This window comes from Carassius auratus, chromosome 21, assembly GCF_003368295.1.
Source record: "Carassius auratus strain Wakin chromosome 21, ASM336829v1, whole genome shotgun sequence".
Taxonomy (NCBI): Eukaryota; Metazoa; Chordata; class Actinopteri; order Cypriniformes; family Cyprinidae; genus Carassius; species Carassius auratus.
Genome location: NC_039263.1, coordinates 25,886,401 through 25,913,291, shown reverse-complemented (window position 1 = coordinate 25,913,291; position 26,891 = coordinate 25,886,401). Strand labels below are relative to the sequence as shown.

The 26,891-nt window shown below is 32.6% G+C and overlaps 1 pseudogene; it reads right to left on the bottom strand.

Annotated features, from left to right (window-relative positions):
- The window catches only part of LOC113039151 (WD repeat-containing protein 7-like), a 28,900-nt pseudogene that overhangs the window by 1,308 nt on the left and 701 nt on the right, over positions 1 to 26,891 (bottom strand).

Sequence of the window (26,891 nt, the reverse complement as noted above, 5' to 3'; positions counted from 1 at the left end):
TGGCCAGCGAGATGACGGAGAGCAGGTGCTGTGTGGTCACGGCTTGGAGACACCATACGTGCCTTTGCCCACGATCTCGGAGACGGAGAGCTTGCGGCCCTCGGCGCATCCTTCGGCCAGCTGCCGGAGCAGCGAGTCTTTGAAGGTGGGCAGCATGAAGCGACATGTGTCCCCCGCGGGAGATCAGGCCGAAGGAGACGGGCGTGTGTGGGCGGAGCATGCCCAGCCGGGTCAGACACACCTCGTCCAGCTCTCCGTTCAGACCCCAGGCGTGCAGGCAGGACATGAAGAGTTTGGGCCGTGTCCATGGTCAGATTGTACTCCAGCAGACTCAGAGACTTGGACTTCTCCTCGCGCCGCCGCTGCTCCTCCTCCTCATCCTCGTCTTCATCCAGCAGGTGCTCCTTGATGTTTTCTTTAATGGTCTCCTTCACCTGAGATGACATGAGATAAACAACAGCATCTTAAACGATTGCTTTCTTCCTGTAATTTTTTTTTTAAAAAAATATAAGTTTTAGAAGTAAATACAATCAAATTATTTATTAATTAAATTGCATTCAAAATAAGTTTTTTTTTTACATTATATGTGTGTGTTTGTGTTCTGTGTATATTTATTATAGATATATAATACACACACACATACATTTTGAAAATATGAACATGTATATATATATATAAAAATATTCATAAAATGTATACAATATATAAATGATATTTATATAAACATAATAAATATACAAAGTACACACACATATATTATGTAAACAAAAACGTTTTTGTTTTGGATTGGGATTAAGCACTAAATAAAAGTAAATAGAAATGAACATACAAATAATATAATATTTAATAATATCATTTTAAAATGTATTATTTTTAATCTTTTTTTTTTTTACAAAAAAGAAACCTGTTCAAGTTTATATACATAAGTACATAAATAGTTTGTCTTCGTTATGACATCATATACAATTTTGAGTTTTTAATTCATTTATTTTTCATGAAAGCTGTGTAAGTGCAGTTAATTGTGACACTATACGTGCAAACAGTATTTCTGTTGTAAAGATGTGAAAAATGTAACTGTAAAGTGACTAATGAAGTAATCACAATAGCCTTTTTACTCAATTACTAAATATTGAATTTTTTGTTGAGTAAATTTAACTTGTGTTTTTAGATTGCAATGTTATAATGTAATGCCACTTTGACCATTTTTGCAGATAATAAATGCATGCATGGTTATAATCACTTTATTTGTTTAATCCAAATACAAAATCCAGAGACACATACTGAATGCCCCAAATCAGGCCTGGAACCATCAAAAACACAGGTGTGTCACGGCTGTCCGTACAAACCCTCGAGTCTGACCTGTTTGAAGATCTTGTTGGCGAGGAAGGACCCGCTCTTGTCGGCTCCGCCCGGTGCTTTCTGCAGCGTCTCCGGCGAGACGAGGGTGGGATTGGGCCGCTGCGCCTCCTCCGTCAGTAACTGGATGATCACGGCCTCCACGTCGAAGAACAGCACGTGCATGTCCGGATCAGTCACGTTGGTCTTCATGGCCTGCACCACCAGAGAGTTGTGCGAGTATTTGGGAAGGTTTCCCTGCAGCGAGACACAAAGAAAGACACGTTTGTTACAGGAGAACTAGAACGGACACCTCGCTTTTGTGAAACTGTCTTTACTAGAGACGACAAGAAAAATGTGTGTGAAACTGTTCTGTGAACAACAGAGAGGTTTGGGTCAATGATTTTGCTCCGGATGATGAAAAGAAAGCTGCAGTGAGAGCGGATGAGAGGGATTTCTCAACCAAACAGCCTTTTCCTTAAAAGCTAAACTTGCTCCTTAAAAGTTTAAAGGCTATGAAACCACCGTAAGACTGATGAAACATTTTCTTCTTCTTTATGAGAGGAGAACTGATGCATCATTCAAAATGAGTATAAGATAAAGAAGGTTTTGCATTAATAATGACTCAAACGGAAGAAGCAATACATTTTGGGGAATATTTGAAATAAATAGAAATTTAATGAAAATAAATAAATGTAAAAATAAATTAAATTAAACTATAAAATGTTAAAACAAATAATTTTAAAAAGTAAATTAATAAAAAAAAATTGCTAAATAATCATGCTAATTAATTTATATTATTCTAAAAACATTTACACTTTAATATTATTATTATTATTATTATTATTATTCTTTAATATTAAGCGATGACATGAAAGAAACACAAAAATAACTAAATTAAAATTAATTAAAATAAATAACATTTTTAATAAATTGTGAAAAAAATACATGAATTAAAATAACTAATAAATCATTTTAAAAAGTCAAATAAGCAAATAAACAAATTATTTATGATTATTTTATTTTATTCTTAAAAACACAAAAGCTTATTTTCAGATCAATAACTGAGATTAAAATAAAAAAATAAATAATTAATTAAAATAAATAAATAAACAGGAATGATTGAAAGAAATTAACACATCAAAATATATGATAAAACATTAAGAAATTAATTAAAAGAAATGAAAGCACTGAAATACATATAAAAAGATAAACAAAAACAAAATAAATTAATTTTTTAAATGCATTAAAATAAATATATAAGCAGCAAACAATAAACCAACGAATAAATCAAGCAGCAACACAATCCTGATCGTCTTTATTCGCTCTAATAACAGACTCTGTGTGATTTGTGCGGTGAAACACGAGCCGGACGCGTTCTTGAGCTTCTTCTTCTTCTTCTCATCAGAGCTAATAACACGGCTCATTATAACGGCAGTAATCAGCGAGTCGTCTTCAAACACATCCGTCAAAAGTTGCTCAGTGCACGGGATAATCAGTTTATTCCCTGATCTGTGTAATAATCTCTAATGCTCATTAAGCCCTGCAGCATTCATTTCATCTCATCTGCTTCCAGTCGGCCCGTATTAAATAGCGAGCTTGCTAATTGTTATTCAATGTTAATTCGATGAACAAAGCACCTGCGATCCATTAGAAACATCAGGGAGGATGTTTACGAGCGGCCGCTGTCAGACAAACTTCTGCTGAAACGTGATGCTGTACAGCTTGAATCAGAAATGTGCATTATAAAGCATAAGAGGCTGTGCATTGAAAGAAGTGGACTGTGGTTACAAACTGCAGTCTGCAGAAGTGAAGTGCTTCTGCGTTTGTCTCGCTGTGATGCTGACTGTAACGTCGACTCCTTCGGTCTTTGTCTTTCTGTTCAATGGCTCTGACGGGGGTCCGAGGGCATTGATCAGACACAAACACAGACTCAATCCTCTTTTATTTCCCCTCACGCTTCTGGGAAACCAACATGAAACGCAACTATTGCATTCTGGCTTTAATGCAGATTGTATAAAAAATAAAAAGAAACTTTGATGCAGACGAAATGAAATAAAATCATTAGAGTATTCCTGAACTAAATGAATAAAATGCATTTTTTAAATATGTGGATCTTAGTAGCAATTTCACATATACTTTATCAAAATAAAAATAATAATACTAATAATAATATTTATTTTCCTTCACGTTTCTAGGAATGGCTTCAATGCAGACTGTGAAAGCAGAAAAATACATGTGAGAGACAGATGAAATAAAAAAAGAACAATTCAGAAATAAATTAATAAATATCTAAATTAAAATTAAAATAAATAAGAAAAAAATTCTGAGTCTAAGTAGCACTTGTATTTTATATAAAATTTAACAAAAATAAAAAAATAAAAATAAAAATAAAATTCTGGGTCTCAGTAGCAATTTTTCTTGTATTTTACATTTTATATGAAATTTAATGAAGTTAAATATAAAATAAAATAAATCATATAAAAATATTTATAACAGAATATTTATATATTAAATAAAAAATAAACAATAAAATAAGAAAATCTAGTAAAGGCAATAAAATGAAATACATAATATAATAAACACAATAAATTAAAACAATTTATAAAATCTAAAATATATTTCACATGTATTTTATATTATATAAATTTTTTATTAAATTAATAAAATACAATAAAATAATAAATAATAAAAAACAAAAAATATATAATAAATATAATAAAATATGTGTCCATTCGTCTGACACTGCTGTGCTGAAGCATACACTTTATCTGAATGAAGACCCATCTCTCTCTCTCTCTCTGTCTGTCTCTCTCCCTCTCTCTCTCTCTCCCCCTCTCTCCCTCTCTCTCCGCGTTGCGCTCTCTCTCTCTCTCTCTCTCTCTCATTCTCTCTCCCCCCGTGTGTCTCTCTCTCTCTGTCTCTCTCCCTCGCTCTCTCTCTCTCCCTCTCTCTCTCTCTCTCCCCCGTGTGTCTCTCTCTCTCTCTCTGTCTCTCTCCCTCTCTCTCTCTCTCTCTCTCTCTCTCTCTCCCGTGTGTCTCTCTCGCTCTCTCTCCGTCGCTCTCTCTCTCTCTCTCTTTCTCTCTCTCGCTCTCGCTCTCGCTCGCTCTCTCTCTCTCTCTCTCTCTCTCTCTCTCTCTCTCCCTCTCTCTCTCTCTCCGACAGCGTGTCCAAGGCCAGAAGCACACGAGCGCATCATTAAGAGGAACAGAACCGCTGGGCTATTTTAAACACATAAGTCTAGCATCATTACTGGACACCTGACACCAGAACCCTTCCACACGGCTCCAGACTCAGAACATTAATAACATCATAGAGATAGATGCACACCAAATAGAGCCGTTTGCCTCTTAAACATAAATCTGGAGCACTACTGTGCATTTATCATCAGTATATGTTACTGTTCACAACATCTTCATATTTTCATGCATTATAGTTGCATGTCGTCAGATTAGAGCTGGTCGATGATATACATTTGGCATCAATATAATCATTCATGCAATATAGTAAATATTGCTTTACGTGAATCTACAGTATGTATGCGGATAAAGTAGATTGTAATATATATCCAACTCAACACCGCGAATATCAAATGGCAAATCCAAAAGTGAAATGCAATAATATCACAATGAATATGAAAACACAAAGGAACACTAATGTTGTTATTATTATTATTTATCACTCCTACACCTCAAACATTAAAAGTCCTGTGCTGGATTCAGGATTGCATGAAGTGATAACACACAATGCATGTCACTTTGGATGAAAGCATGGACGTAATTGTAGTTTTAGCCAAATGATCAAAGATGAATCTGACAGCATGCATGGTTTTATAATCTGCATACAGCAGCACAGTTGTGGAGCCTGTGAGAGCAGAGCTGGATGGAGACACACTGCCCTCTAGAGGACACCAGAGCTGCTACACAGAGACACAAGCCTTTCATTCAATCACAGTATTAAACACAGACCCATTTTGTACTGAAGGGAAGATTTTCATTCATATTCTTAACAGTTTTGAATTACAGTAAGGAAACTTGGGTGGAAAATAGAACTTATGTTCATTAAAATAATACCAAAACTCCTTGCACCTAAATATAACGAATGATATTAAAAAAATTTTTTTATCTTCTTTACACTCACACATACACACATTAAAAACAAAAAGTAAGTAATAACAGAAAATAAAATATTAAAAAAAATAAACTTATTTTTAGTTAGTTGATGCAAAACTTGCAGTCAATGCAAAACTTTTAATTTTGTGTAGTTTAAAAAAACTAAAGACATAAAAATTACTAAAACCCTAAAAATAAAATAATGTAAATAAATAATGAATTATATAATAAAAATATATTTAATATTAAAAATATAAAAGTACTTTAAATATAAATAATATAAAAACTACTACAATATAACATACATAATTTTATACATTTGATCTATATCTATATCTATATATATATATATATTTCAAAAATAATTACAATTATATAAATACTACTTTAATATTACAAAGAAATGTTGTTTTCAGTGTCCTCACTCACAAACAAAAATTACAATGCAATGATGTCACCATAATATACAATAATATTGTAATAACAAATAATAATATGAATAATTGAATATTATAAACATTTATATTTATTCATTCATTCACTATTATATAGAGAAAGATACAAAGAGAGGAAGAGATACATTTCTCTCAAAATATCCCACAATTTCATGTTGATATCTACCAAGATTTTGAAGACCGGTTTGGAGGCACATTTAACCGTCAAGAACAACTGAGAATCCATTTACAGACACAATGTGTGTGTAAAATAAAGAAAACACATTCATAATGGTCTGAAATATAAAGGAGTCGAACTCAAACACACGGAGCAGAGGACGATTCAGATCACACAAAAACACCAGCAGAATGATCCAAACTCCGTCCATATTCAACCAAACCAGAACAAAACCACAATCCACACAATCCACACAATCTGACACAATCACTGGGCGGCTCTGAATCCAGACACAGAGACTGTGTTAGTGTGCAGAGCAAGAGAAGCATTCTTACAAGAGTGCAACACCAGAAGCTCATTACTACACACACACACACACACGTGCATTAACACACAGACCCATGTAGAGACGACGCAGCTCAAGGACAGTCAGGAGAGCACACTATTAATTATGTGCATGAACACAGAGACTGAATGAATACAAGCAGTCATACAGATGAAGGACAGACACACACTCTGGAGACTGACTGATGCTGCTAATATATCATTAGTTCAGCTGACACGCACACACACACACACATATAACACACCACACACACACACACACAACCACACACACACACACACAACTCTGTTTACACTCGGTATAGTCTATTCCAAAGCATAAATGGATGGCACTAAACACCAGACCAGTGCTGTTACTGTTAACTAAAACTATTAGAAATCTTTCATTTTAAATTAAATAATGCTGAAATAAAACTTAAATCAAAAACTTAAACCTTAAAAAACTAAATAAATAAATAAATTAAATATTGGAAATTATATTTTTTAAACAGTGCCGTCAAATGATAAATCGTGTAACATTAATTACATTTAAAAATAAAAAGATTTGTTTGCAATATGGTGTGTTTGTGCATTTATTATGTATATATGAAATACACACACACATGCATGTATATATTTCAGTAAAAATATATATTAAATATATTTAAAATATGAAATTATATAAATATAGACATGTAAATACATATTTTTAAAATATATACATGTATGCATTTGTATTTACAAAATAAATATACCAAAGTACACAAACATAAATTATGTAAACCAAAACTTTTATTTTGGATGCGATTAAACCATGATATAATATATAAATATAATATATTTAAATGTATAATAAATAGATATAAAATAGAAATATCATAAAAAAAAATATAAAAACAAATATTAAGAAATATTATTATTAATAAATAGTATATAAACAATACTCCAATAACATTATTTTAATAATATGAGTATCAAAATAAACAAAAATAAATGTGAAACAAACTAAACGTACTCAAACTTAAATAATATAAATGGAAGTATAAAATGCCAATTCGAAATATTACTAAAGAATAACAAGAATATTTCCAATAATATATAAACAATACCAAAATAAACAAAAAATGTATTTAAAAATAAAACTAAATGAGTTTAAGTACCAAAATTAGTCAAACTAAATCTGAGATGCATATATAATTAAAAAGTTTCATCAGTAAAATCCTGCCTTTGTGAATAAAATGTACACTAAATATTTTTTCAGATGTGCTGAATATTACATTTACAGGTTTATTACATTATCCATGTTTTTTTATATTAACGTAAAACATTAATTTAGATTTGCAATTCTCTCATATGTGATCTGGAGCACAAAAGCAGTCTGAAGTCTCTGGGGTATATTTGTATCAATAGCCAACAATAGTATGAGTCAAAATTATCAATTTTTAATTTAATGCCAAAAATCATTAGGATATTAAGTAAAGATCATGTTCATTGAAGATATTTTTGTAAATGTCCTAGCATAAATATATGAAAACTGTATTTTTGATTAGTAATATGCATGGACACTTTAAAGATGATTTTCTCAATATTTAGATTTTTTTGCACCCTCAGATTCCAGATTTTCAGCTAAATATTGTCGATCCTAACAACTCTTGTTGGTTCTGGAGGCGTCTTCACCCTTGTCGGCGTTGTCGGCTGCGAGCAGGTTGGTGGCGAGCGTCTGCCAGCTTGTGTTGGGCCATGTTCTTGAGCGCTGCCAGACTGCGGCGGAGTCATGGCCTGCTTCAGGTTCACCGCGGGGTGATTGAGGGAGTCCATAGCTGCGGGAACAACCTCATCACACGCGTTCAGAATCTCCACCGCCGTTTATTCCCATCACACAGCGGTCCAGCGCTCCTGAGACACCACACACACACACACACACACACACACCGTACAAGAGTTATCCGCTTCTGTGGAAGGGCTACTGTCAGCAACTAGAACTAAAACCACAGAAAACATGTGTTAATTTAAATAAAAATATATATTTTTTAAATTGTCATTTTCATTTAGTTTATTTGAAAGGACTAAAACAACTAAAAAGTGAATGAAAATGAATTTAAAAAATATACATTTAAAAAAAAAAAAAACAGCCAAACGAATGAAAGGTTAACGAATATTACATACAAAATACAATTAAATAAGTTTAAGCACTAAAGTTACTAAAACTTAAATTGAAAAAAATAATACACATATATATATATATATAAATTAAGAGCTAAATAGAAACAAAAACATAAAAATTCCATGCAAAAATACTGAAATTAACGTATAAATAAAGTATATATACTAAATATATAAGTATTCAAATGATCAAATTGAAATCTGAAATATAATTAAAGCTATAAATAAATAAAAATTAAATTAAGAACAAGATTACTAAAATGGTAACTGAAAAAATTATAAAAAACCTTAATATTTAATCAATTTAACTGACAATTTAAAACTGATTTTTTTTAATATAAATTATATAAATAAAGGGATTACAGGTGCCTGTTCATTTAATTAGAATATCATTAAAAATGTTGATTTATTTCATTAATTCCATTCAAAAGTGAAACTTGTATATTATATTCATTCATTACACACAGACTGATATATTTCAAATGTTTATTTCTGTTAATTTTGATGATTATAACTGACAACGAAGGAAAATCCCAAATTCAGTATCTCAGAAAATTAGAATATAACTTAAGACCAATACAAAGAAAGGATTTTTAGAAATCTTGGCCAACTGAAAAGTATGAGCATGTACAGCACTCAATACTTAGTTGTGTCTCCTTGTGTCTGAATTACTGCAGCAATGCGGCGTGGCGTGGAGTGGATCAGTCTGTGGCACTGCTCAGGTGTTATGAGAGACCAGGATGCTCTGATAGTGGCCTTCAGCTCTTCTGAATTCTTGGGTCTGGGATATCACATCTTCCTCTTCACAATACCCCACAGATTTTCTATGGGGTTAAGGTCAGGTGAGTTTGCTGGCCAATTAAGAACAGGGATACCATGGTCCTTCAACCAGGTACAGGTAGCTTTGGCACTGTGTGCAGGTGTCAAGTCCTGTTGGAAAATGAATTCTGCATCTCCATAAAGTTGGTCAGCAGCAGGAAGCGTGAAGTGCTCTAAAACTTCCTGGTATACGGCTGTGTTGACCTTTGACCTCAGAAAACACAGTGGACCAACACCAGCAGATGACATGGCACCCCCAAACCATCACTGACTGTGGAAACTTTACACTGGACCCTCAAGCAACGTGGATTGTGTGCCTCTCCTCTCTTCCTCCAGACTCTGGGACCCTGATATCCAAAGGAAATGGTAAATGTACTTTCATCAGAGAACATAACTTTGCATCACTCAGCAGCAGTCCAGTCCTTTCTGAAGCGAGACTGACGCTGTCTGTTGTTCAGAGTGTCTTGACACAAGGAATGTGAAGCTAAAACCCATGTCTTGCAGACGTCTGTGTGTAGTGGTTCTTGAAGCACTGACTCCAGCTGCAGTCCACTCTTGTGCATCTCCCCCACATTTTTGAAAGGGTTTTGTTTCACAATCCTCTCCCAGGGTGCAGTTATCTCTATTGCTGCTCCACTTGTTTCTATCGCATCTTTTCCTTCCCTTCTCCTCTCTATTAATGTGCTTGGTCACAGAGCTCTGTGAACAGCCCAGCCTCTTTTGTAATGACCTTTGGTGTCTTGCCCTCCGTGTGCAAGTTGTCAATGGTCGTCTTTTGGACAACTGTCTTGTCAGCAGTCTTCCCCATGATTGTGTAGCCTACAGAACTAGACTGAGAGACCATTTAAAGGACTTTGCAGGTGTTTTGAGTTAATTAACTGATTAGAGTCTGGCACCAATATTGAACCTTTTCACAATATTCTAATTTTCAGAGATTTAGATTTTTGGATTTTCCTTAGTTCTGTGTGTAATGATTGAATATAACATACAAGTTTCAATTTTTGGATGGAATTAGTGAAATCAACTTTTTGATGATATTCTCATTATATGATTAGCACCTGTATATAAAAATAAAACCGAATTCTAAATATTAATCTAAACTACATTAGTGCTCTATAATATCCAATAGCAACCAATGTAAAATAAACTGAAGGGATAAATGAATAACTCAGTGCTGAACCACTTCACATTACAAAACAATTGATTTCAAATCAAGAAGACGTTATAAAATCTGATCTGAAACATAGCCATAGGCAACCGTTAACATGACCACTGACCCCCGGGCCCAGGCTCACCTGTGTCCATCTGCCAGACGTAAACGGAGCCGTCAGAGCAGCCCACCACCAGGTAATCATCACACGGCCTCCACTTGATGACCTGGATGGGGAAGAGATGTCTGGACGCCAGCATGATGCACTTCCTCTCCCTCAGACTGAGCAGACCGACGGAGTGATCGCTGGCCACCGAACACACACAGTGCCTGCACGCGCGTCTGAAACACACAACAAACCCACCGCATAACTACACACTCACACCACGGCCCTAAACACACGGACAAGCAGAGCAGGGGAGGCGGGGCTTAGCAATGCAGGTGCTGCTTCTGATTGGTCAAGAATTTTCATTGAAGTATATTCATTTAGCTGATGTTTTTATCCAAAGAAAGTCACAAATGAAGAAGGGTAACAAAATAAAATTAAATTATAAAAATAAAATATTTAAAAATATATATTTTATTTTAGCTAATTACCAAGGCTGCATTTTATTTTATATATATATATATATATTATATATATATATATATATATATATATATAAAGACAAAAAATACAACGTTACTAAAACTTTAAATAAATTTAAAATGGAAATAGTAAATTATATTTTAAATATAATAATACTATAATAGTATTATTTAGATAATACTAAAATAACACTAAGAAAGAAACATAAGATATTTTTCAAAGAGAAAAATATATTAACAATACACAATGGCAGGTTATATATAAATAAATACATAACTAGATTAGTAAATATGCAAGTAGAAGTAAAAATAATAATAATGGGAGTAATTCATATTTAAAGCATTTTAAACCTTTTACTCTGTACTATTTATTCTATGCCCTATTAATGTTTTTTTCAAAGTTAGTAATGTCACATATCAGTTAATTTATAATGACTTTATTAGTCTATTTTTTTATATAATTAGTGTGAAACTTGACGACATCTACCCAAGAAAAGGCGGAGCTTAACAATGCAGGACGTTTGGTCTCTGATTGGTCAATCATTTTTCATGGATTATTTATTCATTTAGCAGACATTTCTTTCCAAAGTGATTTTCAAAATGAAGAAAATTACAAGCAATTTTTAATTTTATTTTACAAATATTCAGAATACTCAGGTTTAAATAAAATTAAATACAAATAAAACAAACAAGATTATTAAACATGCTAGAGATAAAATACACAAAACAAGAGAAAACACACCAGCTGATTTATGGGTCAAAGGACCTGATTTTCATTGTAGGAAAACATTTGATAGAATTAGCATAAAAATATAATGACAACTGATATGAAACTGTGGGATGTGAGAATGGGCGGGCCTATCAGCTCAAACGCTGCTGTAATTGGTCAAGAATGAAGATTCTAATTAATATTAAGTTTTAACTCTTTACTCTGCACTCAAAAAAGCAGGATTAGAATTTTCACTCAAATTGTTAGTTAATTCTACTGATAATGAAATTACAAGCAAGATATTTAATAATTATTATTTTTTATTATTACTTTTACACAAAAAATAAAAAAGTTTTCTATTCAAAGTCTAATAAAGTTTATTTCAGGTTACATCAGCCGTTTATTAAAGGGTCAAAATGCACGACTTTCATTCGTGGTAAAAACAGTCTCTCCAATCGATCCTGTCTCGCTTTATTCACACCAAAAAAAAAAAAACACCCGGCGAATCATTAAATGCCAACAACATCAAAAAAACACCTCAGAGAAGTCCGAAGCTGCCAACAATGAAAGTAGAAATGATATCAGTGCGAATCAAATTAAACTGGACGTAAGGTCACTCAGGGTCTGCCTTACAATACAAATCCTGCAGCAAAGGTCAAGCAGGACTTAAGCTTTTCCATGACAACAGCGCGGCCGGCTCTTCTGACATTTAGTGCAGAAAGTCTGTCTAATTGGTCACCGAGGTGAGACTCAGAGATCAGAAATTCTGCGGCCGTCGAGAGCCGGATGAACTTTTCAATGTCTGGAGAGGAACCTTTAGGAGCAGTGAAGAAAGCCTGAACGCCGTCTGTGGTTTATGTTTGTGAGTAATAATGACTGAAGACTCGTAGAGAAACCTCAGCACAGTGACTAATCTGGCTAACACTGTGAATTAATAAACAGATAAATACATAATGTTTCAAATAAACATTATCTGAAATTATCTTTTTAACTTATTTTCTTTCAGATAGTTGCAAAAGGTAACATTTATCATTCTTCGTTTAGTTCTAAAGTTCTAAAATAACTACAACTGAATTAAAAATGGATAAAAACTATACACATTTTTTAAAAAAAAGATAAAAGATAAAGAAATAAAAATTAGATAAAGATATTTAATTTCTTTGCTACATATTAGAAATTAATTAAAAAAAATGTACACAAAAAAATAACAAAACAAATAAAATCTATTATAATATAATATAAAATAAAAATGATGAAAATTATTTAAAACTATATAAAGAGACAACAAAATTACTAAAACTGAAATTAAAATGAAAATGGAAAATTATATAGATAATTATAATAAATAGATATATTATATATAAATACAAGATTCATTATACAAATTTAAAATGATAATACAAATTAACTAGATCTAAAATTAAAATCTTTATCACATTTTGCATAATTTTTTTTAAAGCAAACAAAAGGTGCTTTACTGCATTTGCTCATGTAGGATTTATGATTATTAATAGCAAAACATAAAATTATGCCCGATACCAAAAAGCTGCTAATTATAATTATTTTTTTATGGATACTTATAATACGTCTGATAATTAATATTACGACTGATACAATGTATTTATTTGCTTGGTTAATGAAAAAATAAAACACTAAAATAACACATAATTATATAAAACTGTTCTTATGAATTACGGGTATAAATAATAATAATGATACAAATAATAACATTAATAATAATAACTATCATAATCATCATCATCTTAATAAATTAAACCCTACCACCGATCTTAAATATTTATTTATTGAAATAGTTATTTTTATTGCTTCTTTTCTTTTTATTGTTTATACATATATAAACCTTGCTATGTGTACTGCATTAAGCTAACTGAGACTTGTCATAGCACTTACATATTATTACTACCATCATCATCATTTTTTGGATAAAAGCGTCTTCTAAATGATTAATGTAAATGTAAATACTGAATATATCAGTTCTTAAACGAATCACGCCAGCATCAACTAAAAGAGCTGTGATAAGAGTCCACATACACACTTGACCAATCAGAGGGAGTATCTGGAGCACAAGCCCCGCCCACTGAGTGCTGACAGCTGTCATACAGTCTTGTGGTGTGTGTTGAGGAAGCTTACGCTGCAGTTCTCCGGAGGCACGATCAGCTGTGTGATTTCTCCTCCGTGAATGCAGAAGATGTGCTTCATCTCTCCGGTGAAGATGTCCCAGATGATGACGGAGAAGTCAACGCCGCCGGACACCAGCGAGCGCTGATCGTAGCGCGGAGAGACCTGGTGAGGGTACAGCAGACACGTCACCTTGTGCCTGTGACCTCGGAGAGTACGGTGGGGAGGCCAGCCTGCAAACACACACACACACACGCACACGCACACACACACACACACAGATCAGGGCTTCATTCGACATTGTCATGGGAAATCAAAAAACATCATCCAGTCGAAAACACTGTTGCAGAATACTGTTATAATAATAATAATAATAATAAAAATAATAATAATTTTAAAAAATAAATGTATTTAAAAATATGTATTTATACAGGCTTAAATATTATTAAAATCATATATAATAATTCAACAATAATAATTATGTATTTTTTATTATTATTTCATATATGCATAAACTATAATAATATAAAATTAGCAATATTAAAATAAATAATAGTGTGCTTAATACTGAGAGAGCACTGTAAAACAAAAAAACAAAAATACTGGTTATTGGTATTGTGTTGCTATATATATATATATATATATAAATATATATCTTCTAAAAACTCTGTTGCAGATAATACTGTTATTATTATTAATAATAATAATAATAATAATAATAATATACATATATAAAAAATGTAAACATTAATACACACACACACATATTTATATATATATATATATATATATATATATATATATATATATATATATATATATATATATATATTAATACAAATATAATAATAATTATTATTATTATATTAATAGCAAAAATAGTGTGCTTAATCCTGAGAGCAATACAAAACAAAATAAAAAATTGTTTTGTAATATAATCCTCTGGAAAACAGTGTTGCAGGTAATACTGTTGTTATTTTTATTAGTAATTATAATAGTAATAAATAAAAATATATTCATAAACATAATATGTATATAATATTTATATTTAACTATTCTAATAATAATAATATAATGCATATAAAAGCAATAATAGTGTGCTAATACTTAAGAAAAAAAAAGTAAAATATAAATGCATAATATGTATTGCAGATTGTTGCATGATAATATGATAATATAATAATATAATGAATGCAACATTAATATAATACAATATAAAAAAAATAATAATAATAAAATACTATAATTACTGATGTTGTAGATAAATATGATCAAAAATATGCATGATATTATAATGACATTTAATATTAATATAAAATGTAACTTTAATAAAAATAATTCTTATTATTGTAAATAAATCTAATAAGGCATGTTTATACATAATAAATAATAAAATAAATATATTTATATTAAAACCTAATAGTTGTTACAGATGATATATATATGAGATTATGATGAAACAGTAATATCTGGGTAAGAGTGAGTCACCCCTGCGCAGCATGTGTTCTCCTGCAGCAGCTGAACGATGGCCGTCGTGTGTCGCAGGAACCAGAACGATGCTGCCGTCCTCTCGTCCACACACCAGTCGGCCCTGGGACGGGATGTACACGCTCGCCGTCACCTTAATGGGCTCGTTAGAGCCGTGCAGGACGCTCAGCTGGTCAATGATGCCGGCCGGAGACGGCAGTAACTTATCAAAGGCCTCCTGCAGACTGATGCTGGCCGACACCTGCAGCTCTGGACGACACAGAGGAAAGCATGTCATCAGCATCAGCAGGACATGCATGTGTTCCTGTGCTGTTAGAGACCTCTCGGATGCAGGAGGCAGAATCCACGAGTGGACACTAGAGGGCAGTGTGTGTGATGCAGTACTGAACACACACAGCAGAGTCACACTCAACAGATCTATACTAGCTTATTACATCATGCACAGTTTATCATGAATACTGCATACAGTACTTTGGATGCCGCTATGATTAACTGAATTTCAAAGATTATTATGCTTCAGTGTTATTACTTGTTCTTCCGTTTTTCATGCGACCTCACGTTTAACGGTTAAAATAATGATGCAAGAGAATCGGTGTTGTAAACTTCAGGAAACCACATAGCTGCTTTTCCACACTACCTCTGTTGAAATGTATTTATTTATTTTTTACAAATGTTAAAAAAAGTGAGAAAATGTTACAAGCAAATAGTTTCAGCACTGTTTATATTCAGAGTTTGCAAAGACAAAAATAGTTACAATACTATTTATAATATTAAGTTTGTGGAAACGGCTTAATAATAGCTGCAATGCTGCTATTAAAGAATAGATACAATACTTTTTATAACATTTAGTTTATTAAAAAAGTTACAAAATAATTACAATTGTGTATAAAATATCTAATATACATAATTTGTGGTAAAAAAATAAATATAATATTTATAATATTAATAATATAATTGTCAGGTTGTGAAAAATATGTATAATAATCATATTAAAAATTAATAGTTACATTTATGGTTATTATATATAATATTTATTAGTTTATGAAAAGGCAAAACACAATGTCATTTATAATATAACATTTTTTATTTTGTTTACAATATTCACAATTTGTGCAGAAAAGCTTTAAGTAACAATACTGTTTTAAAATGGTTACATTGATATTTACAATATTCCATTTGTTATATTCCATTAAAATATTGATTAAAATAATCAGTTCATGCAAAAGAACACTGAAAATATAATAATCCGTTTTTTAAAGAAGCTGAAAAAATTGCTACATTGTTTTTAATATTTAGAACTTTTTAAAATAGTTACAATACTGTATTATAATATTCAATTAGTGGACAAATTAAAAATATTTACAATTATATTAAATATACATTATATGTATTATTTATATTTTAAATTATAATAAAGGTTATTATATTTTATAAAATATCATATACATTTTCTCATGCTTATTTTTTGTAATGTGTGAGAAGTATAATTTTCAGTTTATTAATTTTGTTTTGTTTTCTTTGTTTTAGTAATGTGTTTGAAGAATACTATTTGGTTTATGAAATAATAAGATTTTTTATGTTTGTTAAAAAGTAAAAAATGTGCTCTTTGGTTTATTTTTTTGCAACGAGTAAGCATAAAAGCATAAGATTAAGTTAATGAAAAACTTTTTTTTTCTTTCTTTTGTTTTGTAGAAATATAATATTCAGTTTTTATAAAATATTTTTTTTTTTTTTTTGTTGAACACAGTTGTACCCGAGTGAACGCGAGTGTACCTGCGGCGGAGGACAGCGGCTGTAAGGGGGACGTCTCGGGGATGCTCCACACCGTCAGTCCGCCCCGCAGAGTCGCCCTGGATCAGCAGTTTGTGGAACGGCTCTCTCCGTCCGAAGAAGAAGCGCGTCACAGGAGGACAAATCAGGAGCTGCAGGAGACAGAAACATTAACGTCTCCAGACAGAGCCTGCTGAAGCGTCTATGAGCCGCCGCTGAACTCTGAGCGATGTGTGCATGGAAGCTGTTAAACATGAGCATCATCAGGGAAATCATCAGCTCATGCAGGATCATGGCTGAGGAACAGATGATGCGCACATACTGACGCAGAATGAGCACAATATGGAGTTGGTTTTTCACCACAATGAGTTACAGTTGATTTAAAGGCCCACAACGGAGTGATAGGGGTCTCCGAAAAAGTTTAGAGAGAAAGTGAATAAAAAATAAATAAAATAAAAATTTGAATTTAATAAATAAATAAACTGGTACAATAAACTAAAAGACGATAAAAAAATAAAAGGTGCATTGAAATAAATAAATGATAAATAAAAAAGTCAAAAGCAAAAACTGCACAAATAATAAAAAGTAGATTAAAATAAATAATAAAAAACTGTAGATTAGACTAAATAAATAATAGATTAAAATAAACGAATTGCTTAAAATAAATGAAAAATAGATTAAAATATGTAAATAATAAAAGTGCATAATAAAAATGTATTAAAACGAGTATATAAAAATATTTAAATTAAAATTTGAATGAAATTAACATCTTAACATATTAGAATAAAATAAAAAACTTTTATATATATATATAATATACATTTTTTACAATAAAAATAGATTTTTATACATGAAATATATATTTGTCATAAATTTTAGGTCCCTTGCATGAGCATGATAATAATTGGAGGTTTGTGCCATGTAAAAGATTTGTTTTAATAATCCCTTTTATAAATCACTTTAAAATGTGAAAGGAATCCATCGAATGAAATCCCTGCTGATAAAAACATTCCCAACCGATATATGCATGGTCACAAAAAATATACTGTAAATTATTACTGCTAAAAGTAATAATAAAAAAAAAACAATTAGGTTCTGTGCAAATTATTCTGGTGTGAAAAACTGATTTTACATTTGTTCATACATGATGTTTTAAATGTAAAATTCCTCTTGGTGTTTTATCATGTCATGTGTCTGAAGTGGCATGAAAGATGACCATTTTTAACTGTTCGATGCATCATATAAATCTGATGTATGTCCTCTGAATTCTCAAAGCTAAATCCTGTATTGAGAACAGTGCAAAGTTCCACCGCTGAGCTTTCACTGATAAACACACGCTCACGACACACACACACACGTCCAAACCTTCACGCTAAAACATGCTGAATACACACCCAAAAACACACAGAGATCAGCTGAAGACAACCAGAGAGCAGCACACTTCACACAGCTCTAATAATATCACGTTTAAGAATATAAAAAGACCTACGGAAGCCCTTTTCTGCCACTGAACAGAAAATAAAAAGGTGATTGTGACTTTTCTTCTCACAGTTGGGAGTTTCCATCAGTTTTATCTCATAAATGTGAGTTATAAAGTTTTAATTGAGTGATATAAAGTAACAGTTCTGAGAAATAGAGTCAAAATTGAAAGATAAGAACTGCTTTATATATATTGTTTTTCAACATGGCACTAAAACGCCTTTGAAATATATATATATATATATATACTTCCACTTTATTCTCGCAACATTTCCACTTTATTCTCGCAACTTTTCGACTTTATTCTCGCAACATTTCGCAACAATTCCACTTTATTCTCGCAACATTTCCATTTTATTCTCGCAACATTTCCACTTTACTCTCGCTACATTTCCACTTTACTCTCGCTACATTTCCACTTTACTCTCGCTACATTTCCACTTTACTCTCGCTACATTTCCCCTTTACTCTCGCAACATTTCCCCTTTACTCTCGCAACATTTCCCCTTTACTCTCGCAACATTTCCCCTTTACTCTCGCAACATTTCCCCTTTACTCTCGCAACATTTCCCCTTTACTCTCGCAACATTTCCCCTTTACTCTCGCAACATTTCCCCTTTACTCTCGCAACATTTCCCCTTTACTCTCGCAACATTTCCCCTTTACTCTCGCAACATTTCCCCTTTACTCTCGCAACATTTCCCCTTTACTCTCGCAACATTTCCCCTTTACTCTCGCAACATTTCCCCTTTATTCTCGTAGCGTAACTTTCCCACTTTATTCTCGTAGCGTAACTTTCCCGACTTTATTCTCGTAACATTCCGACTTTATTCTCGTAACATTCCGACTTTATTCTCGTAACATTCCGACTTTATTCTCGTAATATTTCGACTTTATTCTCGTAACATTCCGACTTCATTCTCGTAACATTCCAACTAAAATCTCGTAATCTTAGATTTTTTTTTTTTTTTTTTTACGTGCCACTAAAACGCCGTCGTAAATATATACAGTCTGAGAAAGTCATAATTAGCTTTTTTATTTTTTATTTCGTGGTGGAAACAGGCTTCCATCAAGACCAAATCAACACTTTTTTTATTAACTGAATGCATCAGACTAAAACAAGCGACTGTAGAAGAAGCTCTGGGACTTTGCATGCATCTTCACTAAGTGAATACTAATGAGAAAGGCCAATGATTGGTCGTTTTTAGTGGGAGGAGCATGAGACTTAGAGACTTAGCGAATCAGAGTGAGTGACTATTAGACAGACAGCAAAAGAGAGGCAGGAACGCCACAGGAAGCTCTCAGTACATCCAATCATATTCACACATGAGAAATATGTTATTTTTTAACAGAACAGATAATGTCAAACTGAAATCTTGCATATTGTGTGATATTATTATGCATGGAGGGCTTCCTCGCCCCTGCGTCTCGCTGTCAGCTGGGCTTACTGGTGCCTCTAGAGGCCGCTGGATGTATTGCAATTCAGGAGTGTAGAGTTCCGGATCACAAGCGCTGTCAGGAAGACGCACCACAACACATTGCCCTTCCCACCCCTCCTCCAGCTGGGCCGGGGCAACAACAGACAGAGAGCAAATCATACAGAAATCAAACATGGCACAGATTACACACAAACATATACACGAGGACAGAACACAAACTAAACACATAAACCACTGTTCAAAAGCTTGTGGGTTTCATTTAACATTTAATTTAGAATACAAAACTATTTTAACTATCGCAACATATAATCATTCTACTGTAGTTAATGGTGTTCACCATCTGTTTGGTTATGTCATTAACTAGCTGCATGATTTTACTGTACATTTCTGCCATATGGACATCAACTTGACAGTCAGCACTAAATATAATGTAGAAACTTTAAAATAGAAAGAATTTTCTGTAGAAGAAAAGAATTAAGCGCTATAAACAAACTTGAATTTAATTTAAAAATCAAGTCTCATCTGGATGCATTTATTTGAAGAAAAATACAGTAAAATTTGTGAAATATTTTTACAATTTAAGAGAACTGTTATATATGTGAATTTATGTTAAACTGTCATTTATTTCTGTGATGCTCCGCTGTATTTTCAGCATCATTCCTCCAGTCTTCAGTGTCACATGATCTTCAGAAATCATTATAATATGATGATTTGCACCACAAGAAATGTTTCTGATCATATTTTTGTGGGTTTGGGTTAAGAAATTTAATTATTTAATTCAGCAAAAAACACATTAAATTGACCAAAAGTGACAGTATAGACATTGATAATGTTACTAAAGATTTCTTTAAAATACAAAGTTTCTACAACAAAATATTGTGCAGAACAACTGTTTTCATCATTGATAATAATCAGAAATGTTTCTTGAGCAGTAAATCATCATATTAGCATGATTTCTGAAGATCATGTGACACTGAAGACTGGAGGAATGATGCTGAAAATACAGCTGTGCATCACAGAAATAAATTACATTTTAACAGATATTCACACAGAAAGAAATTATTTCAAATTGTAATAATATTTAACAATTTTACTGTTTTAACTATTTTTTTAATCATTCAAAATCACACCAACATCAAACTTTTGAACAGCAGTGCTTTTATAAAGAAACTGAACTTAAACACGAAGGACATTTAATGCTCTATGATTGGTTGAGATCAACTAATCTTTAAATCAAAACTGACTCTATTTACTTTCTAAATTCACGTTCCTGATTCATCAGTGAAAAGGTCTGTCTTCTAAACTTTCCTTACAAACGTGAAAACTTGTACTTTTGATCCTCTCAAGACACCTATGACGTCCACTTTCATAATCTGCCTGAATCTGAAGGCCAAGAATAAACAGACATGTCTGTAAAGCACAGGTGAGTGTACAGTTGTTTCCTCATGTGTGCATGTATCTGACCTGTTTGTCGGCACGGTCCGCTATGCTGTACACCAGAGGAGGGATCGAACCCTCAGACTTCTTCCCCACATTGCTGCGAAAATGTTCGCTCGCTGGGAGACAGCTGAAACACACTCAGACTGATTAGCAGGAGTAGATCAACACTTTTTAGCTGTACTTTGTAGCAAATATCGGACGATATTTGAAGAAAAAAAGGCAAATATCATCCGATAAAAAAAAAAGCCAAATATCGGCCGATATATATATAAAAAAAAAAAAAAGCCAAATATCGGTCGATATTAAAAAAAAAAAAAAAAAAAAAAAAAAAAAATATCGGTCGATATTTGAAAAACAAGGGGCAAATATCGGTCCATATTTGAAAAAAAATATTTTTTGCATTACCTGGCCGGTAGTTTGTAAATGTAGCTGCAACCATCTTCAGTCCAGATTATGACTTTATCAGCAGCGATGAATTCTCCTCCGACCCACGACTGATTGCTCTCGCTCGGGACCGAACACAGCAAGGAGAAATCACCCGCATCAAACACCTGCAGCACAGACCAGTGTATAACTCAACCCATAACGTGAAGCAACATCGCAAACTCAAACTCACACACACACACACACACACACACTCACCCTCCAGTACTTGGAGCACACCACCAGCAGCGAGAGCTGTGTGAACGTGCAGAACGAGATGCTCTGACAGCCCTGACAGTAGATAGGCTTCGACTCTTCCTCAAAAACAGGGTCCAGATCCTGCGGGAAACACACACACTTTCATTCTCCAGCAGGACACACTCTGTGACACACACATTCTGTCCAGATCGCGTGTCTAATGACATGTACGGTTGAGTTGAACTGTTCACCTGCATCCTGCTGACGTCAGCGGTGATGATCCACACCTTAAGAATCCCAGTGACAGACACGGCCACCACGGTGTCCTCTAAAACACACACACACACACACACACTTTAACTGTTGAGAAAACTGATTGAGAGTCATTATGGCCTGTGGTTAAAGTATTACTTTGGTTTATTCTCAACTTAATCTCTATGGACACCAAATTTAATAGTTATATGGATTTTAAATGTGTAATTTAATTCATTTTGTGGGTAGATTTTAATTTTGTGGACATTGAATAGTAGTTTTTCAGTGCTGTGCTAAGAATTTTTTAATGAATGAATATAAAATAAATAAAACCAATCTATATTTACATATAAATACATTTTGAAGAAGTCATTTGTAAATTATTATTTTTTTTTAAATGTGTAATTTTGTTCAGAAGTAATTTTGTTTAATATTTAAAGTTTTGGTCTATTAGATAGTAGCTTTGCAAGTTTGCAATTATTTTTTTAATAAATGAAAGAACTATTGAAATAATAATAATAATAAAAATCACATTCTCTTTATTCATTTACATATAAATAAATTCTAAATAAGTCATTTTTAAAATGTAAAAAGTAGAATTTAATTTTGAAATATGTAATTTAATTAATTTAGTTGGTAGATTAATTTTAAAAAAAATGTAATTTTTGCTAGCAGTTTACAAGTATGAAATCATTTTTTGGTAGTTGTGAAAACATTACTTTCAGTATAGATATTTAATGTTTATTGGCACTGAATTTGCACTATTATTTACAAAAAATATGAAATATACAATATTTAATTAAAAAAAATATTTATTAATTCATTCATTCACTTTTTAACGGCATGCAAGCATTAAGGCTATTTTCATGGCAATCTCTGAATAAATTATACAAGGTATTTTTGTATGTATTTCTTAAAAACTAAATAAATTGTAAGTAGCACTTTTTTAATTTTAAAAATTAATTAAAATTTTTAAATGCGTTTAGTTTAGTTGGTAGATTTCAATTTTATGGCCATTTGCTAGTAGCTTAAAAGTGTGCAGTGACTTTTTCTGGCAGTTTGACATTTAATGACATTTAAGACCAAAACTGTACTTGTATTATTATTTTAAACATTGAGAACTTCACTGAGTACATTATCTGTGCACATTCCCTTTTCTTGTTATAAAATGAGATGCAATTATTGCTACTGGTTATCAACAGCACATCACAGATGTCATAAACAGGCATTAGCTCCTATAATCCTGAAATGCATCACAAGTCAAAACCGCAGCGGTACCTTGTGTGCGATGCGAGCGAATGATGCTCATGGAACTGATCCAGTCAGGCGAAATCTTGGACACAAGCGAGTAAAGGACCTCGAGACTGGTAGCGTCCACTACAAGGATTTCTGGGTAATGTCCATGACACAGAAGACGGCCCTCCCTCTGTGTGCCGATGGTGAACTGGTAAAACTGTGCAAGAGAGACAGAGTTTTATGAAAAATGATTCATACATAAATTAAATTTATTTATTTTTTCTTGAATATAAAAATGTAAGAACATTTATTTTTAAAATACATGTTTTGCTTTAGTCTTTAGCATTTTTAATTATAATATTTTGAATAAATATACATATTTATGACTCTTTGAGTTCTTTATAGCAGAATCTATTACTCTATTACTCTAATGCAGTGTTGACTCATAAAAAAATTGTTTTATTTTTTCTTAATTCTAAAAATGTGGTTTGCATATAAATAATATATTATTTTTTTAAATACATAGGCATTTTGTTAGCTGGTCTTATGATGTTGGAATGTTTTCTTTTTTTTGTGAATCTGCATAAAGTATGTTGTTATTTAAATAAGTGTGTGTGTGTGTGTGTGTGTGTGTGTGTGTGTGTGTGTGTGTGTGTGTGTGTGTGTGTGTGTGTGTGTGACCTGTATTCCAGTGTGTGCACAGGCCAGTTTGGTGAACTCAATGCAGCGTCCATCATTGACGTCCCATAAACACATTTCCCTGATGACAAACATAAAAGACGTCTCAGCTGACACACATCTCTCTGTCTGAACACACTGTTATCTCACAGCTTCCTGCACTTAAAGAGCCCATGATAAACTCTCTCTCACCCGCTCTCAGAGGCGCTGACGAGGTATTGTTTGTCACTTCCTGTGCTGGCCTTGGACAGACAGGTGACAGAAGCCGTGTGTCCAAACAACAGAGCGCGAGGATTGATCTAAACACACAGACACACACAGAAACTCATCAAACAATACAGAGAGATTAATAACCTTCATGACATTCCAGCCCATGGAAGATGACAAAACCAAACCATGCGTGACCTCGCCGTGACCTCTCACCTCCAGCTCTGGGGTCATGTCCCAGATGCAGATCTGTCCATCATGGCAGCCGGTGATGATGGTGGTCAGATCGTCCATCACCAGCAGGCTGGAGATGCAGTGAGTGGGCGCATTGCGGCCCCACAGAACTATGGGTAATACCAGACTGTTTCCTGACATGTTCTCTGCGATTCTGAGAAGAGAGAGACAAGAAAAGAAAACAGCACTCAGACACAAATTAATGCATTGTTGGAAATTCCAGAAACACACAAATGAGGAAGTGGAATAACTGGCCTAGATGAGCAGGCAAAGGGCTGGAAAAAAATATATATTTTTTTTTATATACTGTATATAATTATAGAATTTACAGTTATATATAATAAACATTTTCTAAAGAATCACAGTTTATTAAATACATATTGTTTAATTCATTTATTTATTTTGTTATTTATGTCGAGTGTTTAATGCATTTTTAATAATGAGACTTTTTTAGGTATTCAGGCTCTCAAAAATGATGTAAAAATGTGGATTTAGATAAATCGGCAAACATATATGTAATCGGTTTTCATATTTAAAGAATTATCGGTTATCAGTTATCGGTATCGGCCAAAATTTCCATATCAGTGCATCCCTAAAATAAAATGATTTTTATGATTATTGACTCCAGATGCTTGGAGTAACACACTAGTAGCATAATCCTCATACTATACTATTCCTGCAGTATAAATTATGCATACTATAACTTGTACACTACAGTATACTACAGTACAGTATACATGCACAGAATACATGAAAGAACAGAGAGCATGTTTCCAACTGAAGCAAATGAGTGCATCATGATTGACAAACATCACAGATTTAACTTCAAACTGAAAAACAAAATCAATCAAAATCAATATCCATCCCTTAAAACAACATGCAGAAGTGGGTAAGTACAAACTCTTTAATCTGATTAAGGGTTCAACATCGGATATTATAAGTGAAATACTGTTGAATTTATGTTATATATGTTGAAGGATTTAATGCCTTTTAATAAGGAGACTTTTGTTGTAATCAGGCTCTCAAAAATGATGTAAAAATGTGGATTTACATAAATCGGCCAACATATTTGTTATCGGCTTTCATATTTAAAGAATTATCGGTTATCGGTTATCAGTTATCGGTATCTGCCCAAAATTTCCATATCAGTGCATCCCTAAAATAAAATTATTTTTATGATTATTGACTCCAGATACTTGGAGTAACACACTAGTAGCATAATACTCATACTATACTATTCCTGCAGTATAAATTATGCATACTATAACTTGTACACTACAATATACATGCACAAAATACATGAAAGAACAGAGAGCACGTTTCCAACTGAAGCAAATGAGTGCATCATGATTGACAAACATCACAGATTTAACTTCAAACTGAAAAACAAAATCAATCAAAATCAATATCCATCCCTTAAAACAACATGCAGAAGTGGTTAACTCCAAACTTTTAATCTGATTAAGGGTTCAACATCGGATATTATAAGTGAAATATTGTTTAATTTGTTATATATTTAAGTTGAAGTGTCTAATGCCTTTTAATGATGAGACTTTTTGGGGTAATCATGCTTTCAAAAATTATGTAAACGTGTATTTAGATGGAATCGGCCAACATATTGGTTATCGGCTTTCACGTTTAAAGAATTATCGGTATTGGCAAAAATTTCAATATCGGTGCATCCCAAAAATAAAATATGCTTTAGAGTCAAGGAAAACCTTACAAAATTATATACTTGTAATTCTTCACCCTAAAAAATATATAATACCATACAATTAAAACAAACATTGACCAATTCTGCATATTTAAAACCTTTCATTCATAACAGATTCAGATGTTTATGATTATTGACTCCAGATGTTTGGAGTAACACACTAGTAGCATAATCCTCATACTATTCTATTCCTGCAGTATAAATGATGCATACTATAACTTGTACACTACAGTATACATGCACAGAATACATGAAAGAACAGAGAGCACGTTTCCAACTGAAGCAAATGAGTGCATCACAGATTTAACCTCAAACTGACAAAAAATCAATCAAAATCAATATACATCCCTTAAAACAACATGCAAAAGTGGTTAAGTACAA